Source organism: Tursiops truncatus, chromosome 9 (genome assembly GCF_011762595.2).
Source record: "Tursiops truncatus isolate mTurTru1 chromosome 9, mTurTru1.mat.Y, whole genome shotgun sequence".
Lineage (NCBI taxonomy): Eukaryota > Metazoa > Chordata > Mammalia > Artiodactyla > Delphinidae > Tursiops > Tursiops truncatus.
Genome location: NC_047042.1, coordinates 13,298,382 through 13,319,381, shown reverse-complemented (window position 1 = coordinate 13,319,381; position 21,000 = coordinate 13,298,382). Strand labels below are relative to the sequence as shown.

Below are 21,000 nucleotides of genomic sequence, written 5' to 3'. Positions count from 1 at the left end.
CACACTGAAGAAAGTACCTATGTGTTCCATGCATAAGGAAAGGAAAAGAAGTTTTTAAAGAATAAGAGATTAAGTCTAGGTCTCCTTACACGGGGCTAGACCCCCTATTTGTTATGTTTGTAAATTCATATAATAGCAAACACAGTGTATTCTGTATGCGCCGTGCACAGCCTGCAGGATCTTAGTTCCCTGACCAGGGATCAAACCTGGGCCCCCTGTAGTGGAAGCACACAGCCCTAACCACTGGACTGCCAGGGAATTCCCTGTATTTTTTAACCTAATATTAACCCTGTGAGGTAGGTGCTGTCCTTAGCCCCATTTTGCAGAGGGAAAAACTGAGGCATAGAGCTGTTGAATAACTTGCCCAGGGCCACAAAGCTGGTAAAATTATTAACTGGGATTGGAAGCAAAGAAGTCTGGCTCCCGAGTCCATGCTCTGAATCACCGCACAGAGGAGTAGAGTGGAGACTAGAATTAATTATTCAGTGGCCCGTACTATTGTGGGAAACATCCAGGATTCCCCCAAGGCTGCAGCCACCTAGTCAATGATTGCCTTCAGAGAGTTTGCAGAGGTTGCTATGAACAGAAGAGGCCTCTTGCGCTTACAGCCTGGTTGCTAAGAGAAAGATCAAGTGTGGGAAGGAAAACTTTGTGCAGAGCTCAGCTCTGGAGTCAGCCTTACAGTGCTTTTTCCATAACATCAGTAAAGAGGCAGCATTCTTTGGCAGGCCAGAAACCTTCATCCCGTATTTCTTTAACTACAAAATAATTTCCCAGTCCTTTGCTCAAGCAGCCCTGAGTGCAGCTGTTGTGGACAACTGCCTATAGACAGGAGGTGGGCGGGGAGGGACATTCAGCCGTCTGTATTCTCAGTCCTTACAGAAGCACCATTTACGAGGAGAGAGAGGGGCCCAGAGAGCATCTAACGTCTGTTTAAGAGAAGCCATGACAGTCCAGTGGTTAGGACTCCACACTTCACTGCTGAGGGCATGGGTTCGACCCCTGGTCGGGGAACTAAGATCCCAACAGCCGCGCGGCCAAAAACAATCTGTTGAAGAGAGGCCCTGAGACGTGTGATAACTTGCACAAGTAATCGGATAGAAAAACAAGATCACTTTTGTCAAAAGCCCCAAGGAAAGCCAACAGCTGAAGCGTTTAGGTGCTCACAAGCTCCTAGCAGTTAGGAAATGCTCCTAAGGGCAAAATGTTCACAACAGCCAAAAAGTAAGAGTCAAGCCTTGTTGAATTAGAAGAGAAAGGAGCAGGTATGAGAGCTAACTTCTGGGCCTTTGCTGGGAGAGGGCTTCTCTACGGAGGAAGCGCAAGGAATTGCAGGCTGTCGCCCTGAGTGTTGCACCGTCACATGCCAAATCTGTTTGTTTATGGACTGATCTTTGTGAAGGACGCCAATTCGGTGGAAAGCTACTTAGATAGTTTTCCTGGACCCTAGAAGTCGGCTTAGAGGGGACCTTAGAATTCGCTTTGAACTTAGTCTCCATGCCTCCTTAGTCCCCTCCAGTCCGTGACAATTCCTAATAAGTAGAGATGGACCGAAAGTGAGTTGGGTACACACCCTGTGACATAGAAGGCACTCAATAAATGTGACACTCACCAGCAACATGTCTAAATCCCACTCCTGTTCAAGGCCCACCTCAGGTATCCCTCCTCTTTGCAGTTGGTAGACAGTTGGGATACAAAGTAATGGGTGGGTCTTATAGTCAAAAGATATGTATGTGGTTGTTGGCCAAGGTGGGAGGAAAAACACATTCTGGGGGGGGGGCAATATGGCAGGATCTACTCAAATATAAAAAGCACATACCTCAATATTCACAAAATTCCCTTTTTCTCTCTCTCTAAGGAAACAATTGCACATGTGCCCAGAGTCATGCACAAGGTGGTTCACTGTAGCATTATTTACTAAGGAACACTGAGAACTACCTAAATGTCTAGGAACTGAGGAATGGCTAAATAAACCTAACATAGTCAGACAATCAATGCTATACAGCAGTTCAAAGGAACAGACTAGAGATATTTATCAGCACAGAGAGATCTCTACAATATTCTTGGGTCAAAAATGCATCTTGCACCACGATACAAACATTACAACTTTTTGGCAAAACCCATATACAAACAACACCATGTACATGCTCTGAGTTTATCTTGAGAAAGCTATTTTTAATCTAGATGGATATACCTGAAATACGTAATAATGGTTACCCATGAGAGAATGGTGAAAAGGGAAAGGATTTGAGGGTTTAAACTTTATCTTCGTTTTTAAATGAAGAGTGCAATCATGTATTATGCATATAACTGAAATTAATTTTCTTAAATATATGATTACATGTAGCCAAAAAAGGCCATATAACTAGAATATATAGAGAACTCTCAAAACTCAACATTAAACAATTAGAAAATGGACAAAAGACATAAACAGATATTTCATTAAATGGCAAATAAACACATGAAAAGATATTCATCATCATTAGCCATTAGGGAAATGCAAGTTAAATACACTATCAACAGAGTTAGAAGACAAATCGCCCACCAAGAGAAAATATTTGCAAAAGACACACCTGTTAGAGGACTGTTATCCAAAATATGCAAAGAACTCTGCAATCTCAACAATAAGAAAATAAGCCAATTTTAAAACTGGGCCAAAGACCCTAACAGACACTTCACGAAAGAAGATTAACAGATGACAGAGACTTCTCTGGTGGTCCAGTGGTGGTAAAGAATCCGCCCTCCAATGCAGGGGATGCAGGTTCGATCCCTGGTTGGAGAAATAAGATCCCACATGCCACAGGGCAACTAAGCTGGCGCGCCACAACTACTGAACTCGCATGCCTCAATGAGAGAGCCCATGTGCCGCAAACTACAGAGCCCACGTGCCCTGGAGCCCATACGCCACACTACAGAGCCCACGTGCCCTGGAGCCCGTGCGCCACAACTACAGAGCCCACGTGCCCTGGAGCCCGTGCGCTGCAACTACAGAGCCCACGTGCCCTGGAGCCTGTGCACCACAACTAGAGAGAGAGCCCACACACCACCAATAGAGAGAAGGTTGTGCACAGCAACGAAGACCTGACGCAGCCAAAAAAATAAAGAAAAATTTAACAATTTATATATAAATTCAAGGGATTCAGAATAGCCAAAACAGTCTTGAAAAAAAAAGTCCTGATTTCAAAACTTACTACAAAGCTAGAGTAATCAAGTCTGTGGTACTGGCATAAGAACAGACAAATAGATAACAATAGAATTGAGAGTCCAAAAACAAATCCTCACATTATAGTCAATCCCTCTTGAACAAGGGTGCCAAGACAATTCAATGGGAAAGAATAGTTTTTCAACAAAATGGTTCTGGGACAACAGGACAGCCACAAATAAGAGAAAGAAATTGTATTCCTTCTTCATACCATACACAAAAATTAACTCAAAATGGATCACTGACCTAAAATGTGAGAACTAAACTACAAAATTCTTAGAATAAAAGAAGTAAATCTTTATAACCTTAGATTAGGCAAAGCCTTCTACACTATAACACACACACCAAAAAAAACAAAATTGAACCATCAAAATTTAAAACTTTTGTGCTTCAAAGAATACCACCAAGAAAACATAAATACAACCCACAGAATGGAAGAAAATATTTGCAAATAATATATCTGATAAGGAACTTGCATCTAGGCTATATATTTAAAAACTCAACAATAAAAGGCAAATAACCCAATTTAAAATGGACAGAAGATCCAAAAACATTTTTTTCCTAAAAAAAAAAATGTAAATAGCCAATAAGCACATGAAAAGATGCTCACAGACAGAATCAAGATGGTGGACTAGAAGGACGTGGAGCTCACCTCCTCCCACATATACATCAAAAACACATCTACAGGGACTTCCCTGTAGATGGCGCAGTGCTTAAGAATCCAGCTGCCAGTGCAGGGGACACGGGTTCGAGCCCTGGTCCGGGATGACCCCACATGCCATGAAGCAACTAAGCCTGTGCACAACTACTGACCCTGCTCTCTAGAGCCCATGAGCCACAACTACTGAGCCTGCCCTCTAGAGCCCACGAGCCACAACTACTGAAGCCTGTGCACCTAGAGCCTGTGCTCCACAACCAGAGAAGCCACTGCAATGAGAAGGGCTACAAAGAGTAGCCCCTGCTCACTGCAACTACAGAAAAGCCCGTGTGCAGCAATGAAGACCCAATGCAACCAAAAATAAATAAAAATATTTTTAAAAGTTAAAAAAAATTAGAAAAAAACCAACACATCTACATGTGGAACAATTCTCACAGAACAGCTATTTAACACTGGCAACATATCTTAGACACCCCAAAGTGCAAGCAATCTCCACAATAAGGGGTGGAATGAAAGAAAACGAAAAGAAAAGGAATCAGGACAGGATCTGCACCCTTGGGAGGGAAGTGTGAAAGAGGAAATGCTCCTGCACCCTGGGAAGGCCCTTCACTGGAAGGGAAATCAGCCAGGACAGAAAGGGAGCTTCTGAGGCTGGGAGGAGAGTGCAACAGCCGGTCTGAGGCAGGCAGAGGAGAGCGAGACCTGCACAGAGGGCCCATGCCACCTCTCTGCACTCCCCAGCCTGAGACTCACATCAGCTGGTGCATACAGGGGCAGGATGCTAAAACTCTGGCTTCAGAGGACAGACCCAGGGAGAGGACAGGGTTGACTGCATGGAAGCAGCCTGAAGGGGCCAGAGCATGGCACAGGCTGCAACTGGCGGCTTAGGTGGAAGACGACCAGGCCCACGGCAGAAGCGAAGCACCGCTGTTAAGGGGCACACGAAGGGAGGGGCAGGGCCCTCCACAGCAGCCTATGTCTCAGCGTGCTCTCAGCTGGCGTGGTGCCACCTCTATGAGCTTTGGGATCACTCAAGCACCAGGGGCTGGCCCGCACGTGGAGGTGGGGCTGAGATCAGAGCTGAGGGGCCGCATGACTCAGGAAGCAGGGCTGAAATCTGAGCCCTCTCCCCACAGCATGCCATCCATGGATTTATGCCACCACCAGCAGCTTTGTAAGCTCAGTGCCTGTGGGGCATTCAAGTGGACTACAGGTGCTCCCTCGGCTGGGACGGGTCTGGCCTTAGCAGCTGTGGGCTCTGCGGGTACACACACTTGGAGGCTGGGCTGGGGGCTGGGCTGTTTCCACAGCTCCCACAGCAAATCCAGGTGCGTGACTCCTGTGGTCCTGATACCAGACTTCAGTGGATCTGCGCCTACAGATCAGCGCTGGTGGCTTTGGGAACACAGCACCCAAGGGACACCCAGGCCAACTGCCTGCATCCCCACAGTAGAGGTGAGGCCAAGGGCAGTGTGAACAACAGTGTCCTGTGTAAGTCCACACAACAGGTGTCAGGTGACAGCACAGAAAATACTCCTGGGTGCAAATCTCCAGCGGAGGAATCCTTGGGGCTCCTGTCCCAGCAGGACCACTCCAATCCTTCCTGCCTCAAACCGAAGCTCAGAAACAGATGTGGAGGCTTCTACTCCAACAGCTGGGAAGCACATCCTGCCCCTGACAGGGCTGTGACGACCACAGAGCAAAGAGGCGGCCTTGCTCAACAGCCAGTGCAGGCTGTGGTCATCAAAACACCAGTCAAACCCCCTATCAAGGGGATAATGGCTAGCACACACTGAGGAAAGATGCAGCAGACACCCCTACTAAAAACAGCCCTCGCAACAAAAATATTAGACGCGTGGAGGCCACACAGGGACACTCCCACATATAAGCAGCACTTTAAGACCACAGTAGATCACTGTTTCTCCTAAATTCATAGAGTAAGAGAAATATAAGTAAAATGAAGAAGCAGAGGAACCACTCCCAACTAAAAGATCAAGAGAATTCTCCTGAAAGAACAATGAAACAGAACTATTCAGTCTAATACATACTGAGTTCAAAAAGGAGATAATGAAAATACTGAATTAAGAAAGGTTCCCAGTAGAAATGCAGATTACTGTAGGAACTAGAAAATATAAAGGACAGCCAAGAAAAATTAGAGAACTCATTTGCCAAGACAAAAGCTATGCTAAAGGCAATGAACAGAAGACTGAATAATGCAGAATAAATAAGTGATCTGGGAGATAAAATAATGGAAATAAACCAATCAGAACAGCAGAAAGAAAGACGAATAAAAATGAAAGCAATAGGAGTCCTATGGGATAATATAAAGCATGTCAATCTATGTATAATAGGGGGCCCAGAAGGAGAAGAGAAAAGGGGATCAAAAAGGTATTTGAAGAAATTATGGCTGAAAACCTCCCTAACCTAAAGAAAGAAACAGATGTCCAAGCACAGGAAGGACAGAGGGTCCCAAACAAGATGAACCCAAACAGACCTACACCAAGGCACACTGTAATTAAAATGGCAAAAGTTTAAGAGAGGATTCTAAAGGCAGCAAGAGAAGAAGAGATAATTACAAGGGAACCCTCATAAGGACATGAGCTGATTTCTTTACAGAAACGTCGCAGGCCAGAAGGGAGTGGTAAGACATATTCAAAGTCCTAAAAGGGAAAAATATGCAACCTAGGATACTCTACACAGCAAGAATATAATTTAGAATAGGAGAGAGAAAGAATTTCTCAGACAAGCAAAAACTAAAGAAATACAGCAGTACTGAACCTACCCTAAAAGAAATATTGAAAGGTCTTCTCTAGAAAAGAAGCAAGAATCTATGGGAAAGAGAAAAATCACAATTGGAAACTAAATCACTCAAATAAGACAGTACACAAATTGAAAAAATAAAAATATTTTTGTGAAAGCAATGATAACCACAATGAACAGCAAAAAGATAAACATGAAGATGTAAAAGAGGACATCAAAATCATAAAACACTGGGGAGGAGAGTAAGAAAATGTAGATTTTGTTTTTTTAGAATGTGTTTGAGCCTATATGACAATCAGTCTAAAGCAAGTAGCCATAGGAAGGGATTAACATACTTGAGAAACACGGTAACCACAACTCAAAAACATACAATAGATTCACAAAAATCAAAAAGAACACAAGCATAATACAAAAGAAAACTATCAAGCCGCAACAGGAGAAACAAAATGAAAAAGAAAGGAAGAAGAAATACAAAATCAACTGGAAAACAGGTTTAAAATGGCAATAAATACGTATCTATCAATAATTACCTTAAATGTCAATGGACTACATGCTCCAGTCAAAAGACAGAGTGGCAGATTGGATGAAAAACAAGAGCCTACAGTATGCTGCCTATAAGGGACTCCTTCTCTGTTTCATTGTCCTTCTTTATCTTTCTTAGTGGTCTATGTTTTAAAGTCTATTTTGTCTGATATGAGTATTGCTACCCCCACTTTGTCATTTCCATCTGCATGAAATACCTTTTTCCATCTCCTCTCTTTCAATCTAAGTGTCCTTTAACCATACATATGTATATGTATGGCTGAATCAATTTGCTGTGCATCTGAAACTAACACATTATAAATCAACTATACTCCAATATAAAATAAAGATTTTTTTAAAAAGCAAAAATAAACAAATGGGACTTAAACTTATAAGCTTTTGCACAGCAAAGGAAACCATAAAGAAAATGAAAGGACCACCTACAGACAGGGAGAAAATATTTGCAAATGAAGCAACCAACAAGGGATTAATCTCCAAAATATACAAAGAGCTCATGCAGCTCAATACTAAAAAAACAACTAACCCAATCAAAAAAACAAACAAAACAGAAGGCAGAAGACCTAAATAGACATTTCTCCGAAGAAGACAACAGATGGCCTAATAGTCACATGAAAAGATGCTCAACATCACAAATTAACAGAGAAATGCAAATCAAAACTACAATGAGGTACCACTTCACAACAGTCAGAATGGCCATCATTAAAAAGTCTACAAACAACAAATGCTGGAGAGGGTGTGGAGAAAAGGGAACCCTCCTGCACTGTTGGTGGGAATGTAAATCGGTGCAGCCACTGTGGAAAACAGTACAGAGGGTCCTCAAGAAAACTAAAAATAGAGTTGCCATATGATCCAGCAATCCCACTCCTGAGCATATCTCCAGACAAAACTATAATTCAAAAAGATAACATGCCCCCCAACATTCATAGCAGCACTATTTACAATAGCCAAGACATGGAAACAACCTAAATGTCCCTGGACAGATGAATGGTAAAGAAGATGTGGTATATGTATATACAATGGAGTATTACTCAGCCATAAAAAAGAATGAAATAATGCCATTTGAAACAACATGGATGGACCTGAAGATTATCATACTAAGTGAAGTCAGGATGAGAAAGACAAATACATATGATATCACTCATGTGTGCAATCGAAAATATGACACACACACAGATTGGTTCAAGATAGCGGAGTAGAAGGACGTGCTCTCACTCCCTCTTTCAAGAACACCGGAATCACAACTAACAGCTGATCATCGACAGGAAGACACCGGAACTCACCAAAAAAAGATACCCCACACGCAAAGACAAAGGAGAAGCCGCAGTGAGACGGTAGGAGGGGCGCTATCACAATAAAATCAAATCCCATAACTGCTGGGTGGGTGACTCACAAACTGGAGAACACTTATACCACAGAAGTCCATCCACTGGAGTGAAGGTTCTGAGCCCCACGTCAGGCTTCCCAACCTGGGGGTCCGGCAACGGGAGGATGAATTCCTAGAAAATCAGATTTTGAAGCCTAGTGGGAATTGATTGCAGGACTTCGGCAGCACTGGGGGAAACAGAGACTCCACTCTTGGAGGGCATGCTCAAAGTAGTGTGCGCATCAGGACCCAGGGGAAGGAGCAGTGACCCCAGGGGAGACTGAACCAGACCTACCTGCTAGGGTTGGAGGGGCTCCTGCAGAGGTGGGGGAAGCTGTGGCTCACCAAGGGACAAGGAAGTTCTGTGGCAGCAGAAGTTCTGGGAAGTACTCCTTGGCGTGAGCCCTCCCAGAGTCCGCCATTAGCCCCACCAAAGAGCCCAGGTAGGCTCCAGTGTTGGGTTGCCTCAGGCCAAACAACCAACAGGGAGGGAACCCAGCCCCACCCATCAGCAGACAACTAGATTAAAGTTTTACTGAGGTCTGCCCACCAGAGCAACAGCCAGCTCTACCCTCCACCAGTCCCTCCCATCAGGAAACTTCCACAAGCCTCTTAGATAGCCTCATCCACCAGAGGGCAGACAGCAGAAGCACGAAGTACAATCCTGCAGCCTGTGGAACAAAACACACATTCACAGAAAGACAGACAAGATGAAAAGGCAGAGGACTATGTACCAGATGAAAGAAGAAGATAAATCCCCTGAAAAACAACTACAAGAAGTGGAGATAGGCAACCTTCCAGAAAAAGAATCCAGAATAATGATAGTGAAGATGATCCAGGACCTCGGAAAAAGAATGCAGACAAAGATCGAGAAGATGCAAAAAATATTTAACAAAGACCTAGAAGAATTAAAGAAGAAACAAACAGATGAACAATACAATAACTGAAATGAAAGATACACTAGAAGGAATCAATAGCAGATTAACTGAGGCAGAAGAATGGATAAGTGACCTGGAAGACAGAATGGAGGAATTCACTGCCGCAGAACAGAATAAAGAAAAAATAATTAAAAGAAATGAAGACAGCCTAAGAGACCTCTGGGTAAACATTAAACGCAACAACATTTGCACTACAGGGGTCCCAGAAGAAGAGAGAAAATATTTGAAGAGATTATAGTCAAAAACTTCCCTAACATGAGAAAGGAAATAGCCACCCGAGACCAGGAAGCACAGCGAGTCCCATACAGGATAAACCCAAGGAGAAACATGCCGAGACACAAAGTAATCAAATTGGCAAAAATCTAAAACAATTAAAAAGTATTGAAAGCAGCAAGGGAAAAATGACAACATACAAGGGAACTCTCATAAGGTTAACAGCTGATTTCTCAGCAGAAATTCAAAAGCCAGAGGGAGTGGCATGATATACTTAAAGTCATGAAAGGGAAGAACCTACAACCAAGATTACCCTACCCAGCAAGGATCTCATTCAGATTCCATGGAGAAATCAAAAGCTTTACAGACAAACAAAAGCTAAGAGAATTCAGCACCACCAAACCAGCTTTACAACAAAGCAACTTCTCTATGAAACACAAGAGAAGAAAGGGACCTACAAAAACAAACCCAAGACAATTAAGAAAATGGTAATAGGAACATACATATCAATAATTACCTAAAATGTGAATGGATTAAATGCTCCAACCAAAAAATACAGGCTTCCTGAATGGATATAAGACAAGACCCATATATACGCTGTCTACAAGAGACCCACTTCAGACCTAGGGACACATACAGACTGAAATTAAGGGGATGGAAAAAGATATTCCATGCAAACGGAAATCAAAAGAAAGCTGGAGTAGCAATACTTAGATACAATAGACTTTAAAATAAAGAATGTTACAAGAGACAAGGAAGGACACTAAGTAATGATAAAGGGATCAATCCAAGAAGAAGATATAACAATTATAAATACATATGCACTCAACATAGGAGCACCTCAATACATAAGGGAACTGCTAACAGACCTAAAAGAGGAAATCGATAGGAACAAAATAATAGTGGGGGACATTAACACCTTACTTAAACCAATGTACAGATCATCCAAACAGAAAATTAATAAAGAAACACAAGCTTTAAATGACACAATACACCAGATAGATTTAACTGATATTTATAGGACATTCCATCCAAAAAAAAGCAGATTACACTTTCTTCTCAAGTGCGCACGGAACATTCTCCACAATACATCACATCTTGGGTCACAAATCAAGCCTCAGTAAATTTAAGAAAACTGAAATTATATCAAACATCTTTTTTGACCACAATGCTATGAGACTGGAAATCAATTACAGAGAAATAAACGTAAAAAACACAAACACATGGTGGCTACACAATACGTTACTAAATAACCAAGAGATCACTAAAGAAATCAAAGAGGAAATCAAAAAGTACTAGAGACAAATGACAATGAAAACACGACGATCTAAAACGTATAGGATACATCAAAAGCAGTTCTAAGAGGGAAGTTTATAGCTATACAAGCCTACCTCAAGAAACAAGAAAAATCTCAAACAGTCGAAACATACACCTAAAGGAACTAGAGAAGGAAGAACAAACAAAACCCAAAGGAAGCAGAAGGAAAGAAATCATAAAGATCAGAGGAGAAACAGAAACAAAGAAAACAACAGCAAAGATCAATAAAACTAAAATCTGGATCTTTGAGAAGATAAACAAAATTGATAAACCATTAGCCAGACTCATCAAGAGAAAGAGGGAGAGGACTCAAAGCAGTAAAATTAGAAACAAAAAGGAGAAGTTACAAGAGACACCGCAGAAATACAAAGCATCCTGAGAGACTACTACAAGCAACTCTATGCCAATAAAATGGACAACCTGGAAGAAATGGACAAATTCTTAGAAAGGTATAACCTTCCAAGACTGAACCAGGAAGAAATAGAAAATATGAACAGACCAATCACAAGTAATGAAATTGAAACTGTGATTAAAAATCTTACAACAAACAGAAGTCCAGGACCAGATGGCTTCACAGGTGAATTCTATGAAACATTCAGAGAAAAGCTTACACCCATCCTTCTCAAACTCTTCCAAAAACCTGCAGAGGAAAGAACACTCCCAAACGCATTCTATGAGGCCACCATCACCCTGATACCAAAACCAAAGACACTACAAAAAAAGATAATTACAGACCAATATCACTGACGAATATAGATGCAAAAATCCACAACAAAATACTAGCAAACAGACCCCAACAACACATTAAAAGGATCATACACCGTGATCAAGTGGGGTTTATTCCAGGAATGCAAGGATTCTTCAATATACGCAAATCAATCAATGTGATACACCATATTAACAAATTGAAGGAGAAAAACCATATGATCATCTCAATAGATGCAGAGAAAGCTTTTGATAAAATTCAACACCCATTTATGATAAAAACCCTCCAGAGAGTGGGCATAGAGGGAACTTTCCTCAACATAATAAAGGCCATATCCGACAAACCCACAGCCAACATCATCCTCAATGGTGAAAAACTGAAAGCATTTCCACTAAGATCAGGAACAAGACAAGGTTGCCCACTCTCACCACTCTTATTCAACATAGTTTTGGAAGTTGTACCCACAGCAATCAGAGAAGAAAAGGAAATAAAAGGAATCCAAATCGGAATAGAAGTAAAGCTGTCACTGTTTGCAGATGACATGATACTACACATAGAGAATCCTAAAGATGCTACCAGAAAACTACTAGAGCTAATCAATGAATTTGGTAAAGTAGCAGGATACAAAATTAATGCACAGAAATCTCTGGCATTCCTTATACACTAATGATGAAAAATCTGAAAGTGAAATCATGAAAACACTCTCATTTACCACTGCAACAAAAAGAATAAAATATCTAGGAATAAACCTACCTAAGGAGACAAAAGACCTGTATGCAGAAAATTATAAGACACTGATGAAAGAAATTAAAGATGATACAAAGAGATGGAGAGATATACCATGTTCTTGGATTGGAAGAATCAACATTGTGAAAATGACTCTACTACCCAAAGCAATCTACAGATTCAATGCAATCCCTATCAAACTACCACTGGCATTTTTCACAGAACTAGAACAAAAAATTTCAAAATTTGTATGGAAACACAAAAGAACCCGAATAGTCAAAGCAAGCTTGAGAACGAAAAACGGAGCTGGAGGAATCAGGCTCCCTGTCTTCATACTATACTACAAAGCTACAGTAATCAAGACAGTATGGTACTGGCACAAAAACAGAAAGATAGATCAATGGAACAGGATAGAAAGCCCAGAGATAAATCCACGCACATATGGTCACCTTATATTTGATAAAGGAGGCAGGAATGTACAGTGGAGAAAGGACAGCCTCTTCAATAAGTGGTGCTGGGAAAACTGGACAGGTACATGTAAAAGTATGACATTAGATCATTCCCTAACACCAAACACAAAAGTACACTTAAAATGGGATAAAGACCTAAATGTAAGGCCAGAAACTATCAAACCCTTAGAGGAAAACATAGGCAGAACACTCTATGACATAAATCACAGCAAGATCCTTTTTGACCCACCCCCTAGAGAAATGGAAATAAAAACAAAAGTAAACAAATGGGACCTAATGAAACTTAAAAGCTTCTGCACAGCAAAAGAAACCATAAACAAGACCAAAAGACAACCCTCAGAATGGGAGAAAATATTTGCAAATGAAGCAACTGACAAAGGATTAATCTCCAAAATTTATAAGCAGCTCAATAACAAAAAAACAAACAACCCAATCCAGAAATGGGCAGAAGACCTAAACAGACATTTCTCCAGAGAAGATATACAGACTGCCAACAAACACATGATAGAATGCTCAACATCATTAATCATTAGAGAAATGCAAATCAAAACTACAATGAGATATCATCTCACACCAGTCAGAATGGCCATTATCAAAAAATCTAGAAACAATAAATGCTGGAGAGGGTGTGGAGAAAAGGGAACACTCTTGCACTGCTGGTGGGAATGTGAATTGATACAGCCACTATGGAGAACAGTATGGAGGTTCCTTAAAAAACTACAAATAGAACTACCATATGACCCAGCATTCCCACTACTGGGCATATACCCTGAGAAAACCATAATTCAAAAAGAGTCATGTACCAAAATGTTCATTGCAGCTCTATTTACAATAGCCCGGAGATGGAAACAACTTAAGTGTCCATCATCGGATGAATGGATAAAGAAGATGTGGCACATATATACAATGGAATATTACTCAGCCATAAAAAGAAACGAAATGGAGCTATTTGTAATGAGGTGGATAGACCTAGAGTCTGTCATACAGAGTGAAGTAAGTCAGAAAGAGAAAGACAAACACCTTATGCCAACACATATATATGAAATTTAAGAAAAAAATGTCATGAAGAACCTAGGAGTAAGACAGGAATAAAGACACAGACCTACTAGAGAATGGACTTGAGGATATGGGGAGGGGGAAGGGGAAGCTGTGACAAAGCGAGAGAGAGGCATGGACATATATACACTACCAAACGTAAGGTAGACAGCTAGTGGGAAGCAGCCGCATAGCACAGGGAGATCAGCTCGGTGCTTTGTGACCACCTGGAGGGGTGGGATAGGGAGGGTGGGGGGGAGGGAGGGAGGGAGATGAAGAGACAAGAGATATGGGAACATATGTATATGTACAACTGATTCACTTTGCTATAAAGCAGAAACTAGCACACAATTGTAAAGCAATTACACTCCAATAAAAAATAAATAAATAAAAAATAAAAGCACTTGGACCTGGGTCTGGCATGTTAAAAAAAAAATAAAAGCTACATGAGGTATCATCTCACACCAGTCAGAATGGCCATCATCAAAAAATCTAGAAACAATAAATGCTGGAGAGGGTGTCGAAAAAAGGGAACACTCTTGCACTGCTGGTGGGAATGTGAATAGGTACAGCCACTATGGAGAACAGTATGGAGGTTCCTTAAAAAACTACAACTACCATATGACCCAGCAATCCCACTACTGGGCATATACCCTGAGAAAACCATAATTCAAAAAGAGTCATGTACCAAAATGTTCATTGCAGCTCTATTTACAATAGCCCGGAGATGGAAACAACCTAAGTGTCCATCATCGGATGAATGGATAAAGAAGATGTGGCACATATATACAATGGAATATTACTCAGCCATAAAAAGAAATGAAATGGAGCTATTTGTAATGAGGTGGATAGACCTAGAGTCTGTCATACAGACTGAAATAAGTCAGAAAGAGACAGACAAATACCGTATGCTAACACATATATATGGAATTAAAGGAAAAAAAAGTCATGAGGAACCTAGGGGTAAGACAGGAATAAAGACACAGATCTACTAAAGAATGGACTTGAGCATATGGGGAGGGGGAAGGGTAAGCTGTGACAAAGCGAGACAGAGGCATGGACATATATACACTACGAAACGTAAGGTAGATAGCTAGTGGGAAGCAGCCGCATAGCACAGGGAGATCAGCTCAGTGCTTTGTGACCGCCTGGAAGGGTGGGATAAGGAGGGTGGGAAGGAGGGAGACGCAAGAGGGACGACATATGGGAACATACGTATAACGGATTCACTTTGTTATAAAGCAGAAACTAATACACCATTGTAAAGCAATTATACTCCAAAAAAGATGTAAAAAAAAAATTTTTTTTAAATGTAAATGGGGCTTCCCTGGTGGCGCAGTGGTTGAGAGTCTGCCTGCCGATGCAGGGGATGCGGGTTCGTGCCCCGGTCCGGGAAGATCCCACGACCGCGGAGCGGCTGGGCCCGTGAGCCATGGCTGCTGAGCCTGCGCGTCCGGAGCCTGTGCTCCGCAACGGGAGAGGCCACAACAGTGAGAGGCCCGCGTACCTCAAGAAAAAAAAAAATGTAAATGGACTGAATGCTCCCACCAAAAGACACAGATTGGCTGAATGGATACAAAAACAAGACCCATATATATGCTGTCTACAAGACACCCACTTCAGACCTAGAGACACATACAGACTGAAAGTAAGGGGATGGAAAAAGATATTCCATGCAAATGGAAATCAAAAGAAAGCTGGAGTAGCAATTCTCATATCAGACAAAATAGACTTTAAAATAAAGACTATTAGAAGAGACAAAGAAGGACACTACATAATGATCAAGGGATTGATCCAAGAAGAAGATATAACAATTGTAAATATTTATGCACCCAACATAGGAGCACCTCAATACATAAGGCAAATACTAACAGCCATAAAAGGGGAAATTGAAAGTAACACATTCATATTAGGGGACTTTAACACTCCACTTTCACCAATGGACAGATCATCTAAAATGAAAATGAATAAGGAAACACAAGCTTTAAATGATACATTAAACAAGATGGACTTAACTGATATTTATAGGACATTCCATCCAAAAACAACAGAATACACATTTTTCTCAAGTGCTCATGGAACATTCTCCAGGACAGATCATATCTTGTGTCACAAATCAAGCCTTGGTAAATTTAAGAAAATTGAAATTTTATCAAGTTATCTTTTAGGACCACAACGCTATGAGACTAGATATCAATTACACGGAAAGATCTGTAAAAAATACAAACACATGGAGGCTAAACAATACACTGCTTAACAACGAAGTGATCACTGATAAAATCAAAGAGGAAATCAAAAAATACCTAGAAACAAATGACAATGGAGACATGACGACCCAAAATCTATGGGATGCAGCAAAAGCAGTTCTAAGAGGGAAGTTTACAGCAATACAATCCTTCCTTAAGAAACAGGAAACATCTCGAATAAACAACCTAACCTTGCACCTAAAGCAATTAGAGAAAGAAAAACAAAAAAAAACCAAAGTTAGCAGAAGGAAAGAAATCATAAAAATCAGATCAGAAATAAATGAAAAAGAAATGAAGGAAACGATAGCAAACATCAATAAATCTAAAAGCTGGTTCTTTGAAAGGATAAACAAAATTGATAAACCATTAGCCAGACTCATCAAGAAAAAAAGGGAGAAGACTCAAATCAATAGAATTAGAAATGAAAAAGGAGAAGTAACAACTGACACTGCAGAAATAAAAAGGATCATGAGAAATTACTACAAGCAACTCTATGCCAATAAAATGGACAACCTGGAAGAAATGGACAAATTCTTAGAAAGGCACAACCTGCCAAGACTGAATCAGGAAGAAATAGAAAATATGAACAGACCAATCACAAGCACTGAAATTGAAACTGTGATTAAAAATCTTCCAACAAACAAAAGCCCAGGACCTGATGGCCACACAGGCGAATTCTATCAAATATTTAGAGAAGAGCCAACATCTATGCTTCTCAAACTCTTCCAAAATATAGCAGAGGGAGGAACACTCACAAACTCATTCTACGAGGCCATCATCCCCTTGATACCAAAACCAGACAAGGATGTCACAAAGAAAGAAAACTACAGGCCAGTACCTCTGATGAACATAGATGCAAAAATCCTCAACAAAATACTAGCAAACAGAATCCAACAGCACATTAAAGGATCATACACCATGATCAAGTGGGGTTTATTCCAGGAATGCAAGGATTCTTCAATATATGCAAATCAATGTGATACACCATATTAACAAATTGAAGGAGAAAAACCATATGATCATCTCAATAGATGCAGAGAAAGCTTTTGATAAAATTCAACACCCATTTATGACAAAAACCCTCCAGAGAGTAGGCATAGAGGGAACTTTCCTCAACATAATAAAGGCCATATATGACAAACCCACAGCCAACATCATCCTCAATGGTAAAAAACTGAAAGCATTTCCACTAAGATCAGGAACAAGACAAGGTTGCCCACTCTCACCACTCTTATTCAACATAGTTTTGGAAGTTGTACCCACAGCAATAAGAGAAGAAAAGGAAATAAAAGGAATCCAAATCGCAAAAGAAGTAAAGCTGTCACTGTTTGCAGATGACATGATACTACACATAGAGAATCCTAAAGATGCTACCAGAAAACTACTAGAGCTAATCAATGAATTTGGTAAAGTAGCAGGATACAAAATTAATGCACAGAAATCTCTGGCATTCCTTATACACTAATGATGAAAAATCTGAAAGTGAAATCAAGAAAATACTCCGATTTACCACTGCAACAAAAAGAATAAAATATCTAGGAATAAACCTACCTAAGGAGACAAAAGACCTGTATGCAGAAAATTATAAGACACTGATGAAATTAAAGATGATACAAAGAGATGGAGAGATATACCATGTTCTTGGATTGGAAGAATCAACATTGTGAAAATGACTCTACTACCCAAAGCAATCTACAGATTCAATGCAATCCCTATCAAACTACCACTGGCATTTTTCACAGAACTAGAACAAAAAATTTCAAAATTTGTATGGAAACACAAAAGAACCCGAATAGTCAAAGCAAGCTTGAGAACGAAAAACGGAGCTGGAGGAATCAGGCTCCCTGTCTTCATACTATACTACAAAGCTACAGTAATCAAGACAGTATGGTACTGGCACAAAAACAGAAAGACAGATCAATGGAACAGGATAGAAAGCCCAGAGATAAATCCACGCACATATGGTCACCTTATCTTTGATAAAGGAGGCAGGAATGTACAGTGGAGAAAGGACAGCCTCTTCAATAAGTGGTGCTGGGAAAACTGGACAGGTACATGTAAAAGTATGACATTAGATCATTCCCTAACACCAAACACAAAAGTACACTTAAAATGGGATAAAGACCTAAATGTAAGGCCAGAAACTATCAAACCCTTAGAGGAAAACATAGGCAGAACACTCTATGACATAAATCACAGCAAGATCCTTTTTGACCCACCCCCTAGAGAAATGGAAATAAAAACAAAAGTAAACAAATGGGACCTAATGAAACTTAAAACTTCTGCACAGCAAAAGAAACCATAAAAAAGACCAAAAGACAACCCTCAGAATGGGAGAAAATATTTGCAAATGAAGCAACTGACAAAGGATTAATCTCCAAAATTTATAAGCAGCTCATGCAGCTCAATAACAAAAAAACAAACAACCCAATCCAAAAATGGGCAGAAGACCTAAACAGACATTTCTCCAAAGAAGATATACAGACTGCCAACAAACACATGATAGAATGCTCATCATTAATAATTAGAGAAATGCAAATCAAAACTACAATGAGATATCATCTCACACCAGTCAGAATGGCCATTATCAAAAAATCTAGAAACAATAAATGCTGGAGAGGGTGTGGAGAAAAGGGAACACTCTTGCACTGCTGGTGGGAATGTGAATTGACACAGCCACTATGGAGAACAGTATGGAGGCTCCTTAAAAAACTACAAATAGAACTACCATATGACCCAGCAATCCCACTACTGGGCATATACCCTGAGAAAACCATAATTCAAAAAGGGTCATGGGGGACTTCCGGGAAGATGGCGGAAGAGTAAGACGCGGAGATCACCTTCCTCCCCACAGATACACCAGAAATACATCTACACGTGCAACAACTCCTACAGAACACCTACTGAAGGCTGGCAGAAAACCTCAGCCCTCCCAAAAGGCAAGAAACTCCCCACATACCTGGGTAGGGCAAAAGAAAAAAATAAACAGAGACAAAAGGATAGGGACGGGTCCTGCACCAGCGGGAGGGAGCTGTGAAGGAGGAAAAGTGTCCACACACTAGAAGCCCCTTCGCGGGCGGAGACTGCAGGTGGCGGAGTGGGGGAGCTTTGGAGTCGCAGAAGAGAGCACAGCAACAGACGGGTGCGGAGGGCAAAGTGGAGAGATTCCAGCACAGAGGATCGGGGACGACCGGCACTCACCAGCCGAGAGGCTTGTCTGCTCACCCGCCGGGGCGGGCGGGGCTGGGAGCTGAGGCTCCGGCTTCAGTCGGAGCGCAGGGGGAGGACTGGGGTTGGCGGCGTCAGCACAGCCTGCAGGGGTTAGTGCACCACGGCTGGCCGGGAGGGATACCGGGGAAAAGTCTGGACCTGCTGAAGAGGCAAGAGACTTTTTCTTCCCTCTTTGTTTCCTGGTGCGCAAGGAGAGGGGATTAAGAGCACCTCTCAAAGGAGCTCCAGGGCATGAGCCGCGGCTAAAAATGCGGACCCCAGAGACAGACATGAGACGCTAAGGCCGCTGCTGCCGCCACCAAGAAGCCTGTGTGCGAGCACAGGTCACTATCCACACCTGCCCTCCCGGGAGCCTGTGCAGCCCGCCACTGCCAGGGTCCCGGGATCCAGGGACAACTTCCCCGGAAGAATGCACGGCGCGCCTCAGGCTGGTGCAACGTCACGCAGGCCTCTGCTGCCGCAGGCCCGCCCCGCACTCTGTGCCCCTCCCTCCCCGCAGCCTGAGTGAGCCAGAGCCCCGAATCAGCGGCTCCTTTAACCCCGTCCTGTCTGAGTGAGGAACTGACGCCGTCTGGCGACCTACACGCAGCGGCGGGGCCAAATCCAAAGCTGAGCCCCTGGGAGCTGTGAGAACAAAGAAGAGAAAGGGAAATCTCTCCCAGCTGCCTCAGAAGCAGCGGATTAAAGCTCCACAATCAACTTGATGTACCTGCATGTGTGGAATACATGAATAGACAACGAATCATCCCAAATTAAGGAGCCGTGTAGATGAAAGGCTCTTGGTGCTGCAGCCAGGAGTTAGTGCTGTGCCTCTGAGGTGGGAGAGCCAACTTCAGGACACTGGTCCACAAGAGACCTCCCAGCTCCACATAATATCAAACGGTGAAAATCTCCCAGAGATCTCCATGTCAACGCCAGCACCCAGCTTCACTCAACGACCAGCGAGCTACAGTGCTGGACATCCTGTGTCAAACAACTAGCAAGACAGGAACACAACCCCACCCATTAGCAGAGAGGCTGCCCAAAATCATAATAAGTCCACAGACACCTCAAAACACACCACCAGACGTGGACCTGCCCACCAGACAGACAAGATCCAGCCTCATCCACCAGAACACAGGCACTAGTCCCCTCCACCAGGAAGCCTACACAACCCACTGAACCAACCTTAGCCACTGGGGACAGACACAAAAAACAACAGGAACTACGAACCTTCAGCCTGCAAAAAGGAGACCCCAAACACAGTAACATAAGCAAAATGAAAAGACACAAAAACACACAGCAGATGAAGGAGCAAGATAAAAATCCACCAGACCTAACAAATGAAGAGGAAATAGGCAGTCTACCTGAAAAAGAATTCAGAATAATGATAGTAAAGATGATCCAAAATCTTGGAAATAGAATAGACAAAATGCAAGAATCAGTTAACAAGGACCTAGAAGAACTAAAGATGAAACAAACAATGATGAACAACACAATAAATGAAATGAAAAATACTCTAGATGGGATCAATATCAGAATAACTGAGGCAGAAGAACGGATAAGTGACCTGGAAGATAAAATAGTGGAAATAACTACTGCAGAGCAGAATA

At 41.9% G+C, this 21,000-nt stretch overlaps 1 long non-coding RNA gene across 1 annotated transcript in view; it reads right to left on the bottom strand.

Moving 5' to 3' along the window:
• LOC109550772 (uncharacterized) overlaps positions 1-19,809 on the bottom strand; it is a 33,109-nt gene extending 13,300 nt beyond the window's left edge. Inside the window, exon 1 of the long non-coding RNA XR_002177442.3 lies at positions 19,379-19,809. This is a non-coding gene — a long non-coding RNA (uncharacterized lncRNA). The remainder of the gene's footprint in view (positions 1-19,378) is intronic.
• Between the last annotated feature and the right edge of the window lie 1,191 nt (positions 19,810-21,000).